Source organism: Physella acuta, unplaced genomic scaffold, assembly GCF_028476545.2.
Source record: "Physella acuta isolate Inbredline_101_S28 unplaced genomic scaffold, ASM2847654v3 ptg000582l, whole genome shotgun sequence".
NCBI classification, from domain to species: Eukaryota; Metazoa; Mollusca; class Gastropoda; family Physidae; genus Physella; species Physella acuta.
In genome coordinates, this window is record NW_026732101.1 from 45,001 (window position 1) to 63,868 (window position 18,868).

Sequence of the window (18,868 nt, forward strand, 5' to 3'; positions counted from 1 at the left end):
GTGTGGGTATTTGTGGGTGTGTGTGTTTGTGTGTGTGCTTAGTTTTAAGAGGTGCCGCCATTGTTCTGAGTGAGGGAGACTTAGGTCCCTCACCTTGAACCTTGACCTTTATCAAGTTTAGGTGGGATTACTTAATCCCACTTGTCGTCCGAAGATTACACCTGGTCCAGATAATCTGGCTATAGAGGGAGTTGTAATTAGTGCGACACCCCGTAATTACGGGGACACCCGGTTATTAGTGCGACACCCGCTGTTTTGTCACTTCCGGTGTGGCTACATCATGGTTGACACCTGGGCAGGGCCCACAACTCCAGGTGACTTTTACGACCTAGAGTTGTCCGCCCCTGACAGGTTGACACCATTGGCCGTGACGTCATGCGTGGCTCCCGTTAGATCTGCCCACAAAGCCGTAAAGTGGGAGAGTTGATGCCCCTGTATCGAGCACCGGAAGTTGATAGACCAACGTTACCCGGGCTCAATGGTCCGGTCAAAACACGGGTCATATGATGGTACACGTGGGTCATCACAAAACAAAGCTAGACTACAACATCACAAAACAAAGCTAGACTACAACATCACACAACAAAGCTAGACTACACTACAACATCACACAACAAAGCTAGACTACACTACAACATCACAAAACATAGCTAGACTACAACATCACACAACAAAGCTAGACTACAACATCACAAAACAAAGCTAGACTATACTACAACATCACAAAACAAAGCTAGACTACACTACAACATCACAAAACAAAGCTAGACTACAACATCACAAAACAAAGCTAGACTACACTACAACATCACAAAACAAAGCTAGACTACACTACAACATCACAAAACAAAGCTAGACTACACTACAACATCACAAAACATAGCTAGACTACACTACAACATCACAAAACAAAGCTACACTACAACATCACAAAACAAAGCTAGACTACACTACAACATCACACAACAAAGCTAGACTACACTACAACATCACAAAACAAAGCTAGACTATACTACAACATCACAAAACAAAGCTAGACTACACTACAACATCACAAAACAAAGCTAGACTACACTACAACATCACACAACAAAGCTAGACTACAACATCACAAAACAAAGCTAGACTACACTACAACATCACAAAACAAAGCTAGACTACAACATCACAAAACAAAGCTAGACCACACTACAACATCACAAAACAAAGCTAGACTACACTACAACATCTCAAAACAAAGCTAGACCACACTACAACATCACAAAACATAGCTAGACTACAACATCACAAAACAAAGCTAGACCACACCACATCATCACAAAACAAAGCTAGACTACACTACAACATCACAAAACAAAGCTAGACTACACTACAACATCACAAAACAAAGCTAGACTACACTACAACATCACAAAACAAAGCTAGACTACAACATCACAAAACAAAGCTAGACTACAACATCACACAACAAAGCTAGACTACACTACAACATCACAAAACAAAGCTAGACTACAACATCACAAAACAAAGCTAGACTACATCATCACAAAACAAAGCTAGACTACAACATCACAAAACAAAGCTAGACTACAACATCACAAAACATAGCTACACTACAACATCACAAAACAAAGCTAGACTACAACATCACAAAACAAAGCTAGACTATACTACAACATCACAAAACAAAGCTAGACTATACTACAACATCACAAAACAAAGCTAGACTACACTACAACATCACAAAACATAGCTAGACTACAACAGCACAAAACAAAGCTAGACTACACTACAACATCACAAAACATAGCTAGACTACAACATCACAAAACAAAGCTAGACTATACTACAACATCACAAAACAAAGCTAGACTATACTACAACATCACAAAACAAAGCTAGACTACACCACATCACAAAACAAAGCTAGACTACAACATCACAAAACAAAGCTAGACTACAACATCACAAAACAAAGCTAGACTACAACATCACAAAACAAAGCTAGACTATACTACAACATCACACAACAAAGCTAGACTACACTACAACATCACACAACAAAGCTAGACTCCACTACAACATCACAAAACAAAGCTAGACTACACTACAACATCACACAACAAAGCTAGACTACACTACAACATCACAAAACAAAGCTAGACTACACTACAACATCACAAAACAAAGCTAGACTACAACATCACAAAACAAAGCTAGACTACACTACAACATCACAAAACAAAGCTAGACTACACTACAACATCACACAACAAAGCTAGACTACACTACAACATCACAAAACAAAGCTAGACTACACTACAACATCACAAAACAAAGCTAGACTACAACATCACAAAACAAAGCTAGACTACACTACAACATCACACAACAAAGCTAGACTACACTACAACATCACACAACAAAGCTAGACTACACTACAACATCACAAAACAAAGCTAGACCACACCACATCACAAAACAAAGCTAGACTACACTACAACATCACAAAACAAAGCTAGACCACACCACATCACAAAACAAAGCTAGACTACACTACAACATCACAAAACAAAGCTAGACCACACCACATCACGAAACAAAGCTAGACTACACTACAACATCACAAAACAAAGCTAGACTACAACATCACAAAACAAAGCTAGACTACACTACAACATCACAAAACAAAGCTAGACTACAACATCACAAAACAAAGCTAGACTACACTACAACATCACAAAACAAAGCTAGACTATACTACAACATCACACAACAAAGCTAGACTACACCACATCACGAAACAAAGCTAGACTACACCACATCACGAAACAAAGCTAGACCACACCACATCATCACAAAACAAAGCTAGACTACAACATCACACAACAAAGCTAGACTACAACATCACAAAACAAAGCTAGACTACAACATCACAAAACAAAGCTAGACTAAAACATCACAAAACAAAGCTAGACTACACTACAACATCACAAAACAAAGCTAGACTACACTACAACATCACAAAACAAAGCTAGACTACACTACAACATCACAAAACAAAGCTAGACCACACTACAACATCACAAAACAAAGCTAGACTACACTACAACATCACAAAACAAAGCTAGACTACACTACAACATCTCAAAACAAAGCTAGACTACAACATCATAAAACAAAGCTAGACTACACTACAACATCACAAAACAAAGCTAGACTACAACATCACAAAACAAAGCTAGACTATACTAAAACTCCGATCTTTGCACTTGGTCCAGAGACATCTAGAACAACTGGGTCACGTGTCTTGTGTAGTGGTCATGTGATCATGACGTGGCCTGGTGTAGAGCCCCCTGTCAGAATTGTTGCAGACGTCAATGTCTGGCACCGTGTTCTACTGATTGACCGTTGGAGTGTAGGTACCGATCAATATCCGCCTCCCCCGCCCCCCCCCCCCACAAGGGCGCCATTGTCCCAGCCCGCACTCCCCCAGCCCGTCGTGGAGTAGACACGGAATTACATTTGGCCGAGAAGTCCCGGCTCCCCATCAAAGCTCGCGCGACTTCCGGTCCGCGAAGGCCTCAAGTGGTCACGTGACGCTGGTTCCAGAGAGTGCCGGCCTAACCGGAAGTCTGCTGATGGCTGCTCAATAGCTCTGCCGGCATCGCTTCCCCTTCACGGCCGATCGCCGGCTTCTTCCCGCGCAAATTACACGGGATTTGAACCCGAGGGAAACGGTCGGTCCTCGCTTCCTCCACCGCCACGCCACTCAACTGCGTGTTGAAAGCCCAGGCTAAAAATAGCCGAGTCACTCCGAACGCTAAAGGTGAGACGAGTTTTGTGACTTGTCTCACCACTTGCTCACCATAGAGCAAACTCACCCATAACCCATGTCCCATGTCCCATGACCCGTGTTTTGTTCTTAAGCTCGCGGCCGCACACTGCTTACAAATCTGCCGCGCGGTCGTTTGACTAAAAGAAACCGCACACGAGTCAGCGCACATTAAAGATTAGAGGGAATGCTGTCCGTGAGGTCACATTCACACAAGGTCACACAAGGTCACACAAGGTCACACAAGGTCACACAAGGTCACACAAGGTCACACAAGGTCACACAAGGTCACACAAGGTCACACAAGGTCACACACTCCCAATGTCACACACACAGCGATGGTGATAAACACACAAGGTCACTCATCCAAGGCCACGCACCTCAAGCTTACACCCACCCACACAATATCATACACTCAAGGTCACAAATACACATAAATTCAAACATCCAAGGTCACAAACAGTTCTCACATACACCCAAGGTCACACAAACATACAATGTCGCAAAGATTCAAGGTCACAAAAAAACCTTAGGTCAAACACCCAAGGTCACACATACACCCAAGGTCATACATAAAGGTCACATTTACGCCCAAAGTCATACATAAAGGTCACACTTACACCCAAGGTCACACACGCTCCAGTTCCGACTGTGTAGCCTCCCCTGGGAGGGAGCAGAACTTGCAACAGTCTTCTGGCACCGCCTGACATGATAGACACTAGAGGTATCACAGATAGATCACAGATAGATCACAGATAGATCACAGATAGATCACAGATAGATCTCAGATATGTCACAGATAAGTCACAGATAGATCACAGATAGATCACAGATAGATCACAGATAGATTACAGATAGATCACAGATAGATCACAGATATCTCACAGATAGATCACAGATAGATCACAGATAGATCACAGATAAGTCACAGATAGATCACAGATAGATCACAGATAGATCACAGATAAGTCACAGATAGATCACAGATAGATCACAGATAGATCACAGATAGATCACAGATAAGTCACAGATAGATCACAGATAGATCACAGATAGATCACAGATAGATCACAGATAGATCACAGATAGATCACAGATCACAGATAGATCACAGATAAGTCACAGATAGATCACAGATAGATCACAGATAGATCACAGATAGATCACAGATCACAGATAGATCACAGATAAGTCACAGATAGATCACAGATAGATCACAGATAGATCACAGATAGATCACAGATAGATCACAGATAGATTACAGATAGATCACAGATAGATCACAGATATCTCACAGATAGATCACAGATAGATCACAGATAGATCACAGATAAGTCACAGATAGATCACAGATAGATCACAGATAGATCACAGATAAGTCACAGATAGATCACAGATAGATCACAGATAGATCACAGATAGATCACAGATAAGTCACAGATAGATCACAGATAGATCACAGATAGATCACAGATAGATCACAGATAGATCACAGATAGATCACAGATCACAGATAGATCACAGATAAGTCACAGATAGATCACAGATAGATCACAGATAGATCACAGATAGATCACAGATCACAGATAGATCACAGATAAGTCACAGATAGATCACAGATAGATCACAGATAGATCACAGATAGATCACAGATAGATCACAGATAGATCACAGATAGATCACAGATAGATCACAGATATCTCACAGATAGATCACAGATAGATCACAGATAAGTCACAGATAGATCACAGATAGATCACAGATAGATCACAGATAGATCACAGATAGATCACAGATAGATCACAGATAAGTCACAGATAGATCACAGATAGATCACAGATAGATCACAGATAGATCACAGATAAGTCACAGATAGATCACAGATAGATCACAGATAGATCACAGATAGATCACAGATAGATCACAGATATCTCACAGATAGATCACAGATAGATCACAGATAGATCACAGATAGATCACAGATAGATCACAGATAGATCACAGATAGATCACAGATAAGTCACAGATAGATCACAGATAGATCACAGATAGATCACAGATAGATCACAGATAGATCACAGATAAGTCACAGATAGATCACAGATAGATCACAGATAGATCACAGATAGATCACAGATAGATCACAGATAGATCACAGATAGATCACAGATAGATCACAGATAGATCACAGATAGATCACAGATAGATTACAGATAGATCACAGATAGATCACAGATAGATCACAGATAGATCACAGATATCTCACAGATAGATCACAGATAGATCACAGATAAGTCACAGATAGATCACAGATAGATCACAGATAGATCACAGATAAGTCACAGATAGATCACAGATAGATCACAGATAGATCACAGATAAGTCACAGATAGATCACAGATAGATCACAGATAGATCACAGATAGATCACAGATAGATCACAGATAGATCACAGATAGATCACAGATAGATCACAGATAAGTCACAGATAGATCACAGATAGATCACAGATAGATCACAGATAGATCACAGATAGATCACAGATAGATCACAGATAGATCACAGATATCTCACAGATAGATCACAGATAGATCACAGATAAGTCACAGATAGATCACAGATAGATCACAGATAGATCACAGATAGATCACAGATAGATCACAGATAGATCACAGATAGATCACAGATAGATCACAGATAGATCACAGATAGATCACAGATATCTCACAGATAGATCACAGATAGATCACAGATAAGTCACAGATAGATCACAGATAGATCACAGATAGATCACAGATAGATCACAGATAAGTCACAGATAGATCACAGATATCTCACAGATAGATCACAGATAGATCACAGATAGATCACAGATAGATCACAGATAGATCACAGATAAGTCACAGATAGATCACAGATAGATCACAGATAGATCACAGATAGATCACAGATCACAGATAGATCACAGATAAGTCACAGATAGATCACAGATAGATCACAGATAGATCACAGATAGATCACAGATAGATCACAGATAGATCACAGATAGATCACAGATAAGTCACAGATAGATCACAGATAGATCACAGATAGATCACAGATAAGTCACAGATAGATCACAGATAGATCACAGATAGATCACAGATAAGTCACAGATAGATCACAGATAGATCACAGATAGATCACAGATAGATCACAGATAGATCACAGATAGATCACAGATAGATCACAGATAGATCACAGATAAGTCACAGATAGATCACAGATAGATCACAGATAGATCACAGATAGATCACAGATAGATCACAGATAGATCACAGATATCTCACAGATAGATCACAGATAGATCACAGATAAGTCACAGATAGATCACAGATAGATCACAGATAGATCACAGATAGATCACAGATAGATCACAGATAAGTCACAGATAGATCACAGATATCTCACAGATAGATCACAGATAGATCACAGATAGATCACAGATAGATCACAGATAGATCACAGATAAGTCACAGATAGATCACAGATAGATCACAGATAGATCACAGATAGATCACAGATCACAGATAGATCACAGATAAGTCACAGATAGATCACAGATAGATCACAGATAGATCACAGATAGATCACAGATAGATCACAGATAGATCACAGATAGATCACAGATAGATCACAGATAGATCACAGATAGATCACAGATAAGTCACAGATAGATCACAGATATCTCACAGATAGATCACAGATATCTCACAGATAGATCACAGATAGATCACAGATAAGTCACAGATAGATCACAGATAGATCACAGATAGATCACAGATAGATCACAGATAGATCACAGATATCTCACAGATAGATCACAGATAGATCACAGATAAGTCACAGATAGATCACAGATAGATCACAGATAAGTCACAGATAGATCACAGATAGATCACAGATAGATCACAGATAGATCACAGATAGATCACAGATAGATCACAGATTGGAGTGTATGTTTAGGTCAGACCTTCAGTAGCCAGTTACCAGCGGGAAAACCCAATGTTCACTCAGTCACGTGCATGTAACCCTGCCCTAATTAGTCCTGTACTCACGCTGGACGTGTTTGCTTGAGGGGCGGGGCTAGGGGTGGCGTTCTCAATCGTGACGTCAGTGACGTGTCCAGCGTGATAGTGACGTCAGAGTGTCTTGTTGGGAACACCACATGACACAAGCACACAAGCACCAAACCACCCCACCACCTCACCACCACACCACCTCACCACCACACCACCTCACCACCACACCACCTCACCACCACACCACCACACCACCACACCATCACACCACCACACTAACCACCTCACCACCACACCATCACACCACCTCACCACCACACCACCTCACCACCACACCACCTCACCACCACACCACCTCACCACCACACCACAACACCACCACACCACCACACCACCTCACCACCTCACCACCACACCACCACACCACCTCACCACCACACCACCTCACCACCACACCACAACACCACCACACCACCTCACCACCTCACCACCACACCACCTCACCACCTCACCACCACACCACCACACCACCACACCACCTCACCACCACACCACCTCACCACCACACCACCTCACCACCACACCACCACACCACCACACCACCTCACCACCACACCACCACACCACCTCACCACCACACCACCACACCACCACACCACCTCACCACCACACCACCTCACCACCACACCACCACACCACCACACCACCACAGTAACCTCACCACCTCACCACCACACCACCACACCACAACACCACCACACCACCACACCACCACAGTAACCTCACCACCTCACCACCTCACCACCACACCACAACACCACCACACCACCACACCACCACACCACCACACCACCACAGTAACCTCACCACCTCACCACCTCACCACCTCACCACCACACCACCTCACCACCACACCACCACACCACCACAGTAACCTCACCACCTCACCACCTCACCACCACACCACAACACCACCACACCACCACACCACCTCACCACCTCACCACCACACCACCACACCACCTCACCACCACACCACCTCACCACCACACCACAACACCACCACACCACCACACCACCTCACCACCTCACCACCACACCACCACACCACCACACCACCTCACCACCTCACCACCACACCACCACACCACCTCACAACCACACCACCTCACCACCACACCACCTCACCACCACACCACCACACCACCACAGTAACCTCACCACCACACCACCACACCACCACAGTAACCTCACTCATGTCATCGATATCTTCCTCTATCTATATATCCCACTAAGTACCTACAATCCATCCGGATATACCCATTAGGGTTACAGATAAAATGGCTCCCATATTTTGATGTACCCCCTTCAAGTAAAGCTACTTACATCCGCCATCAAAACAAACAACTTTAAGTGTTCACTGTAAACAAAATAATAAAAGCAAGACAAAAAATTGATTGTTTCTAGGCGGCCATTTCTAGGTTGATCGGGAAAACCCAGTGTTATGTTCCTTTTGAAGTCTCAACACCTGCGTGTATTGGAGGGAACATGAAACAGAGGAACTCGCATTTTTATACACATCAGACATTTTTTATACACATCAGAGTGTTTCAAAATTTAAACAATTTTTTTATACTAGCAACAGTTGTTTCCTTCAGTGGTCAAAGTAGATAGAGGGGCATAACTCGTCCGGGCACATCTATGGGAGATAACCAAGTTAAATTCTCTGAAGCCTGACCAACAATTGTTTCAAGTTTACTCCCCTGGCAGCATAAACCCGCTAGCCAGGCCACTTATGTGACGCGCTGTGTGTGTAATCTGGCAAAAATTTGGCTTTATCAATCTCAAATCTTTTGTACTCGGCTAAAACTGCAGCGTGGAATGGTTTGAACAATCGCCACCTGGCGGGGTGATGCACACTCTACTGCATTCTTCACCACCCGACCCCCCCCCCACCCGACCAAACCCCCCCCCCCACCTTCAACACCCACGCCAAACACCCACACACAAAAAATGGTGTGACGTCACACACATTTTTTTCTCTGGCAAATGATGTGGCGCCCCTGCTGCAAATGATGTGACGCCCCTAATTGCTGCGGTCGCCGAGATGGCGGATGTCCGGCGTGCGAGGCGGCGCCCCCTGGGCTCAAGATGAGGTAACTCTCATGCGACATGGCTAATTTGGGGGTCTGTGACCCACGGGGGAGGGGGGGGGGGCTGTCACCCACGGTGCTCGTTAGCGAGAGGTTGTAGCTGCCGGGGTGACCGCCCTTGCTTAGACAGGTCGAGGGCATAACGAGATCTCTCTTTTGTCAGGACCCCCCCCCCCCCAACACACACACACACACACACACACACACCATCAACAACACGCGTATGCAATAGATTAGGACAATGTTGCTAATTAGCCACGACGCTGGTGCTATTTTTAGAACAAGTCACGTGTCACCAGCTGACGTCACAAGTTTCCACCTTTTGACAGGCGTGGTTTAGGGGTAGCGCACTCTAGTACACCTAGCTAGGAACAGTCAAAACATTTAGTAAAAATACTATAATTAATTCCACTAGCAGACCTCTAGGGCAGGGGAAGTAGAGTTCATATGTTTCTTGACCTCGGCACACGGAGGGATGGTGTCGGCAGCAGTAAGTCACGTGACTCAGGTACACATCAGAGTTAGGGGACGTCCTGCAGTCATGAGATCCGAACTCGACACCTTGGGACTGGCTGCCGAGCTGTATTACCCGACCACGCCGTCCCATAGTAGATCGTATAGAGGATATAAACATTTGAATATTAAATCTGATCCACTTCCCACCCAACCTCACCCCATCCAAACCCATCCCCCCCTCCACCGCTAGAGTGTACAACCAGACGTCAACCAGCTCACACAGACGTCAACCAGCACACATAGACGTCAACCAGCTCACACAGACGTCAACCAGACGTCAACCAGCTCACACAGACGTCAACCAGACGTCAACCAGCTCACACAGACGTCAACCAGACGTCAACCAGCTCACACAGACGTCAACCAGCTCACACAGACCTCAACCAGCTCACATAGACGTCAACCAGACGTCAACCAGCTCACATAGACGTCAACCAGACGTCAACCAGCTCACACAGACGTCAACCAGCTCACATAGACGTCAACCAGACGTCAACCAGCTCACACAGACGTCAACCAGCTCACACAGACGTCAACCAGCTCACACAGACGTCAACCAGACGTCAACCAGCTCACACAGACGTCAACCAGCTCACACAGACGTCAACCACACGTCAACCAGCTCACACAGACGTCAACCAGCTCACACAGACGTCAACCAGACGTCAACCAGCTCACACAGACGTCAACCAGACGTCAACCAGCTCACACAGACGTCAACCAGACGTCAACCAGCTCACACAGACGTCAACCAGACGTCAACCAGCTCACACAGACGTCAACCAGCTCACACAGACGTCAACCAGACGTCAACTACACGTCAACCAGCTCACACAGACGTCAACCAGACGTCAACCAGACGTCAACCAGCTCACACAGACGTCAACCAGCTCACACAGACGTCAACCAGACGTCAACCAGACGTCAACCAGCTCACACAGACGTCAACCAGCTCACACAGACGTCAACCAGACGTCAACCAGACGTCAACCAGCTCACACAGACGTCAACCAGCTCACACAGACGTCAACCAGCTCACACAGACGTCAACCAGCTCACACAGACGTCAACCAGCTCACATAGACGTCAACCAGACGTCAACCAGCTCACACAGACGTCAACCAGACGTCAACCAGCACACAGACGTCAACCAGACGTCAACCAGCTCACACAGACGTCAACCAGACGTCAACCAGCTCACACAGACGTCAACCAGCTCACACAGACGTCAACCAGCTCACACAGACGTCAACCAGCTCACACAGACGTCAACCAGACGTCAACCACACGTCAACCAGCTCACACAGACGTCAACCAGACGTCAACCAGACGTCAACCAGCTCACACAGACGTCAACCAGCTCACACAGACGTCAACCAGCTCACACAGACGTCAACCAGCTCACACAGACGTCAACCAGACGTCAACCAGACGTCAACCAGCTCACGCAGACGTCAACCAGCTCACACAGACGTCAACCAGACGTCAACCAGACGTCAACCAGCTCACACAGACGTCAACCAGCTCACACAGACGTCAACCAGCTCACACAGACGTCAACCAGACGTCAACCAGCTCACACAGACGTCAACCAGCTCACACAGACGTCAACTAGACGTCAACCAGCTCAACCAAATATCAACCAGCTCACATAGACGTCAACCAGACGTCAATCAGCTCACACAGACGTCAACCAGACGTCAACCAGCTCACACAGACGTCAACCAGCTCACACAGACGTCACACAGACGTCAACCAGCTCACACAGACGTCAACCAGACGTCAACCAGCTCACATAGACGTCAACCAGCTCACACAGACGTCAACCAGCTCACATAGACGTCAACCAGCTCACACAGACGTCAACCAGCTCAACCAAATATCAACCAGCTCACATAGACGTCAACCAGACGTCAACCAGCTCACACAGACGTCAACCAGACGTCAACCAGCTCACACAGACGTCAACCAGCTCAACCAGACGTCAACCAGCTCACACAGACGTCAACCAGACGTCAACCAGCTCACACAGACGTCAACCAGCTCACACAGACGTCAACCAGACGTCAACCAGCTCACACAGACGTCAACCAGCTCACACAGACGTCAACCAGCTCACACAGACGTCAACCAGACGTCAACCAGACGTCAACCAGCTCACACAGACGTCAACCAGCTCACACAGACGTCAACCAGCTCACACAGACGTCAACCAGCTCACACAGACGTCAACCAGCTCACACAGACGTCAACCAGACGTCAACCAGCTCAACCAAATATCAACCAGCTCACACAGACGTCAACCAGACGTCAACCAGCTCACACAGACGTCAACCAGACGTCAACCAGCTCACATAGACGTCAACCAGCTCACACAGACGTCAACCAGCTCACATAGACGTCAACCAGACGTCAACCAGCTCACACAGACGTCAACCAGCTCACACAGACGTCAACCAGCTCACACAGACGTCAACCAGACGTCAACCAGCTCACACAGACGTCAACCAGCTCACACAGACGTCAACCAGCTCACACAGACGTCAACCAGACGTCAACCAGCTCACACAGACGTCAACCAGACGTCAACCAGCTCACACAGACGTCAACCAGCTCACACAGACGTCAACCAGCTCACACAGACGTCAACCAGCTCACACAGACGTCAACCAGCTCACACAGACGTCAACCAGACGTCAACCAGCTCACACAGACGTCAACCAGACGTCAACCAGCTCACACAGACGTCAACCGGCGGTACTGAAGTGCTTGTCACGGAACTCAAGTGGTCGCCTCTATTGTCTGACAGCCCCCAGCAGCGAGTCCTTGGTTCGAATCTCTAACAGAAATCTCTGGCAGTTTCTCTAAGACGACCTTGTCAAATCGATCTGTTCGATTGATTGATTGCTCACATCGTACAACTGGTGATCATCTTATCGAACTGTCTCATCGTATAGTCTAGTGATCGATTGGTCCACTGATTGATTACTCGATTGATCGATGATCAATTGGTCCAGTGATTGATGGATGATACAATCTCTAAGTTCGTTTTTTTCAAGTTCAAAGGTCAATGTCGAACCTACAGGATGTGTGTATGTACTAGGAAGACATTTCCATGACATTCACATGACATTTCCATGATATTCACATGACATTTCCATGACATTCACTTGACATTTCCATGACATTCACATGACATTTCCATGACATTCACATGACATTTCCATGACATTCACATGACATTTCCATGACATTCACATGACATTTCCATGACATTCACATGACATTTTCATGACATTCACATGACATTTCCATGACATTCACATGACATTTTCATGACATTCACATGACATTTCCATGACATTCACATGACATTCACATGACATTTCCATGACATTCACATGACATTTCCATGACATTCACATGACATTTCCATGACATTCACATGACATTTCCATGACATTCATACGACATTCACATGGCTTTCATATAACATTCACTTATGTGCCGTGCTGTTGACAAGTGCGGCCTTTACTTTTGTCGCGACAGTTAAATCCCAATGCTTTACCATGTAGATGTCCCGTGGAACAAATCCAAATGTTCCATATACATGTCCCACGCGATAACATCGTTGTGACTGCACCGTGCGGTACCAGTGAACTTGCCCACCGCCCCTGACCCAGGGGACGTCGCCTCTCCCCTCCCCCATCCTACCACAACAGGTGGTCAGTGCGCCGTACCAGCCCCCCCCCCCCCCCCGGCACCATTATTGTCCAGCATCCACTCCGGGAATTCCCGATTCCACTTTTGATGGCAGCAAGATGTCGTCTGCTGGCAGGTGGCACAGAACAATTGATACGTCATCTAGTCACGTGATGGGTACCTATACATGGATCACCAAATGAAGTCTTTGATTTATGACTTTGATAGCATCAGCGTTCAGTCATTAAGTCAAACAAAAACAGCATTCGATTGGTTGGCCAGCGATCCAATCACAACAAGGAGCTCCCTACCCGCCCCTTACAGTATGGGACGGTCTGTGTGGTATAGACTCATGTGGTGCTGGTATCTTGGTGGTGTTGGCTATCTTGGCGGTGGTGGCTATCTTAGTGGTCAGTTGTTGGTCAGTTGTTGGTCAGTTGTTGGTCAGTTGTTGGTCAGTTGTTGGTCAGTTATTGGTCAGTTGTTGGTCAGTTATTGGTCAGTTGTTGGTCAGTTATTGGTCAGTTGTTGGTCAATTGTTGGTCAATTGTTGGTCAGTCCGTAGATCAGTTGTTGGTCAGTTGTTGGTCAGTTGCTGGTCAGTTGTTGGTCAGTTGTTGGTCAGTTGTTGGTCAGTTGTTGGTCAGTTGTTGGTCAGTTGCTGGACAGTCCGCAGGTCCCTCAGGGTAAACTGGACCCCGCCAGGATGACCACGGAGACATTGTCACGTTACGCAGGGGAGCTAATCACGTGATTTGTCGGCACGAGTTGTCGTTAGATGTGCCCCCCCCCCACACACACTACCTGTCAACCACTGGGACCCACGGGCACGGGACCCTAGGGTCATTCAGTTTTACTTTGATCTCTCCGCCTGGCCAATTGGCCGGTCTTGTCTTTGCCGGCCTCAAGGTCACCTGTCGCACACCTGCCGGCTAGCCGCTGTCTGGTTTAATAAGATGACGTCACACTCACCTGCATGACGTATCTATTCTCAATCTCCCATAATTTGATTCCCTCTCCCATCATTCCAAGGGCCATAACTGGCCCCTCAACTGCGTCTTCAATAATTAGTAAAACGTCATTGAAACTCCTGATTTGATCTTTCTCTTTTCTGATTTACTCGCTTGGCAGTATTTTAAAGTAGATATTTTGTACAAAGTGTAACAAGTAGATCTACTTTAAAGTAAATATTTTGTACAAAGTGTATCTACTTGTCTAGTTCTACTTTACTACACTATTGTAGTGAGCCACGAGAAAGTAGAAACTTGTTTCTTCAAACTTTCCTGGCATACTGTTCTAAGGTTCGCACGTCACAATATTTGCTTCATTCCCCATTGACTTTATTAATGTCCCGATTGACTTTATTAATGTCCCGATTGACTTTATTAATGTCCCGATTGACTTTATTAATGTCCCGATTGACTTTATTAATGTCCCGATTGACTTTATTAATGTCCCGATTGACTTTATTAATGTCCCGATTGACTTTATTAATGTCCCGATTGACTTTATTAATGTCCCGATTGACTTTATTAATGTCCCGATTGACTTTATTAATGTCCCGATTGACTTTATTAATGTGGCTTATGTCCCCTGACTAAGCTCTAGTGACGTACCGGACACAGCCGAGATTTGAACCAGCGACATCACCACTCGCTCGACCAACCGACTGGTTGCTGACCTCAGGATTCCCCTTGTGTCAATCAATACAGTCATTCATTCAACTTGTTCAAAAGTTTTTTATCATCGAACTTGACGGGAATTAAATAATTTTCGTTAGGTCAGCAAAAGTGGACCGCGTGGGCGGTGAACTAAATCCCTTCATCGGAAATTGTCGAATTCGTTCAGAGATTCGACCACAAACCCACAGACAAACTAACATGGAACATTTTGAAAAAAAAAAATCTTGTAAGGAAACTGATCAAAAAGTAGCCAAAAAATCCGAAAAAATCTGGATCTAAATTCATTATCATTAACTTAATTAAGACGAGAGCCGGCCACCAAGCGGGGAGGGGAAACAAGACACCCCGGGATCTACAAATGAACACATTTTTCAATTAAATAATTACACAAACAATAAGTGGCACAGTTGAATCAATCCCATTAAAACATGAATAATTAATTAAATGAGTAATTAACTAATGCCCAGGCATTATGCCCCAAATCGCTGTATTCTCGCAGAACTCGAGTTTTTGGCGTTCATTTGTTACAAAAACTAGAATTCAATGGCACAAAGCAAAAGTGTTTACACATTGTGTTGGGCAGGTTGTTCGTCGTACGTCGCTCTAATGCTGAGCTACTTTTAGAATACTTGCATTGTGTTCTGGGCATGGGGGGGGGGGGGGGGGGGTTTAGAGGTTCTGAATATGTTTAATTAAAATTAACGGGAAAAATAATCATTAATTACTTTAGACTATGACAGCTTCGAAAAGTAGATCATACACAGGTAGATCTTACACAGGTAGATCTTACACAGGTAGATCTTACACAGGTAGATCTTACACAGGTAGATCTTACACAGGTAGATCTTACACAGGTAGATCTTACACAGGTAGATCTTACACAGGTAGTGTGACCTACTTAGGTCGAGTCATTTTTATTTTGACATTGTATAATTCCTTATATGGAATGATGGTGTAACACCTGGGGTTTTTCCATAGTTGTATTTTCTAATACTTTTGAAGAACATATTGTTCAATTGACTAACCTTTTTAGAAAATTGTCTGAAGTTAATTTTACTGTAAACTTACATAAAAGTGATTTCTGTAAAGCTTCAATTACCTATTTGGGTTATCAAGTGGGAACGAACCAAGTTCGGCCCATTGAAGCTAAAGTAGATGCTATTGTAAGGTTACCACCTCCCAAAAATTGTAAAGAGATCAAAAAGTTCCTTGGGATGGCTGGTTACTATAGGCGGTTCTGTCAAAACTTTTCAGCTATTGCTGAACCTCTTACTGCATTATTGAAAAAGGGTGTTGAATTTGAATGGTCCAATAAATGTCAAGAAGCTTTTTTAACCATTAAGTCATTTCTATCTAATGCTCCTGTTATGGCTGCACCAAATTTCAGCAAGCCCTTTAAACTTGCCATTGATGCTAGCAACTTAGCCATTGGCTCAGTCCTATTTCAAGAAGACAACATGGGAATTGACCATCCCATTGCCTTTTTTTCCAGGAAGTTAAATGAAAACCAAAAGAATTACTCTACTATTGAAAAAGAAGCTTTAGCTTTGGTTTTGTCATTACAACATTTTGAAGTCTATGTCTCTTCTTCAACCAATCCAGTCAGAGTGTTTTCTGACCATGATCCCCTGAAATTTACCTCTAAGTTAGGACAGACAAATCAAAGAATATTGAGATGGTGCTTATATTTCCGAAATTTTAATCTGGAAATTTCACACATTAAGGGTAGTGATAATGTTGTGGCTGATTGTTTGTCAAGGATGTAAAATCTTGTTACACACATTGATCATGTGACATGCTTTGTGGTTCATTAGGACCATAAACAGGTTTTGTTTGAGTGTCACTCATATGAAAATGAGTGGTGTGAGTTTTGAATTTTTTTCAAAATTCCAATCCTGTTGAATATTTTGTTTATTTTCAGGTGAACCTTAATTAAAGGTAGTTTTTGATTATATGTAATCTTTTATAATAATATGTCTCATATGACTCAATTGATATTGTAGCTAGTCATTGAAATAAAGGTCTTACCCTGGCGGGTTTACCACTTTTAATATTCTCATGGAAAAATTGTAATACCCTTTTTTGAGGGATTTTGATGTATAATTACTTTTTGAAGGGTTACCTCCCTTTCACCAATTGTAAAAGTTGGAGTTACTTCCCTTTTATGTTCAGGGATATTTTCATCTGGTATTATGATTTTGATTGCCTACATTTGTAAAACATTTTTGTTATTTCATTGCCAGATTGGTTCCTTATGTATGTTTTTGTGGAACCTATCTGTCACTTCCAAAAAGGGAGGGGATGTGACCTACTTAGGTCGAGTCATTTTTATTTTGACATTGTATAATTCCTTATATGGAATGATGGTGTAACACCTGGGGTTTTTCCACTAACTTATTAAGGTGTTTGAGACATAGAAATTTTCCATTAAATTATGATTGAATGATTCTGATCAGATGATTATCCCAACCAATGGCGACATGAGTTGAGGATAACCTCCCCTGTCACAGAAGTCTTTAATTGCACTGCACACTCGCAACACGAGGCAGTTTATCTTGACCTGGCAGTCTACGAGGCCGTTTTACCTTGTTCAGGCAGCCGTCCATATTGTCCGGCTATAGACCCTGACCATTTGAACGTGAGAGTACTTAAGACCTGTGTGTGCCTTGCTTTCTTCAGTTGATTTAGTCTTCTAGTTTAATATTACTTGTCGCTAAGTAAGTCTTGAAGCTACAGCAGTGTTGTGTGGCCTGTAGCTGTTCTTTAGACAGAGTAGAAATCTGTGATAGTGATTTTTCCTACATTTTGTAAGTTGGGTTTTTGATATTTTATACATTAAATATTTTATCTAGTTCATCTTTGTGTTTTGCCACATCTGAGTTCGCTGATTAAATGGTCGTATGTAGATTGGATGAGTGT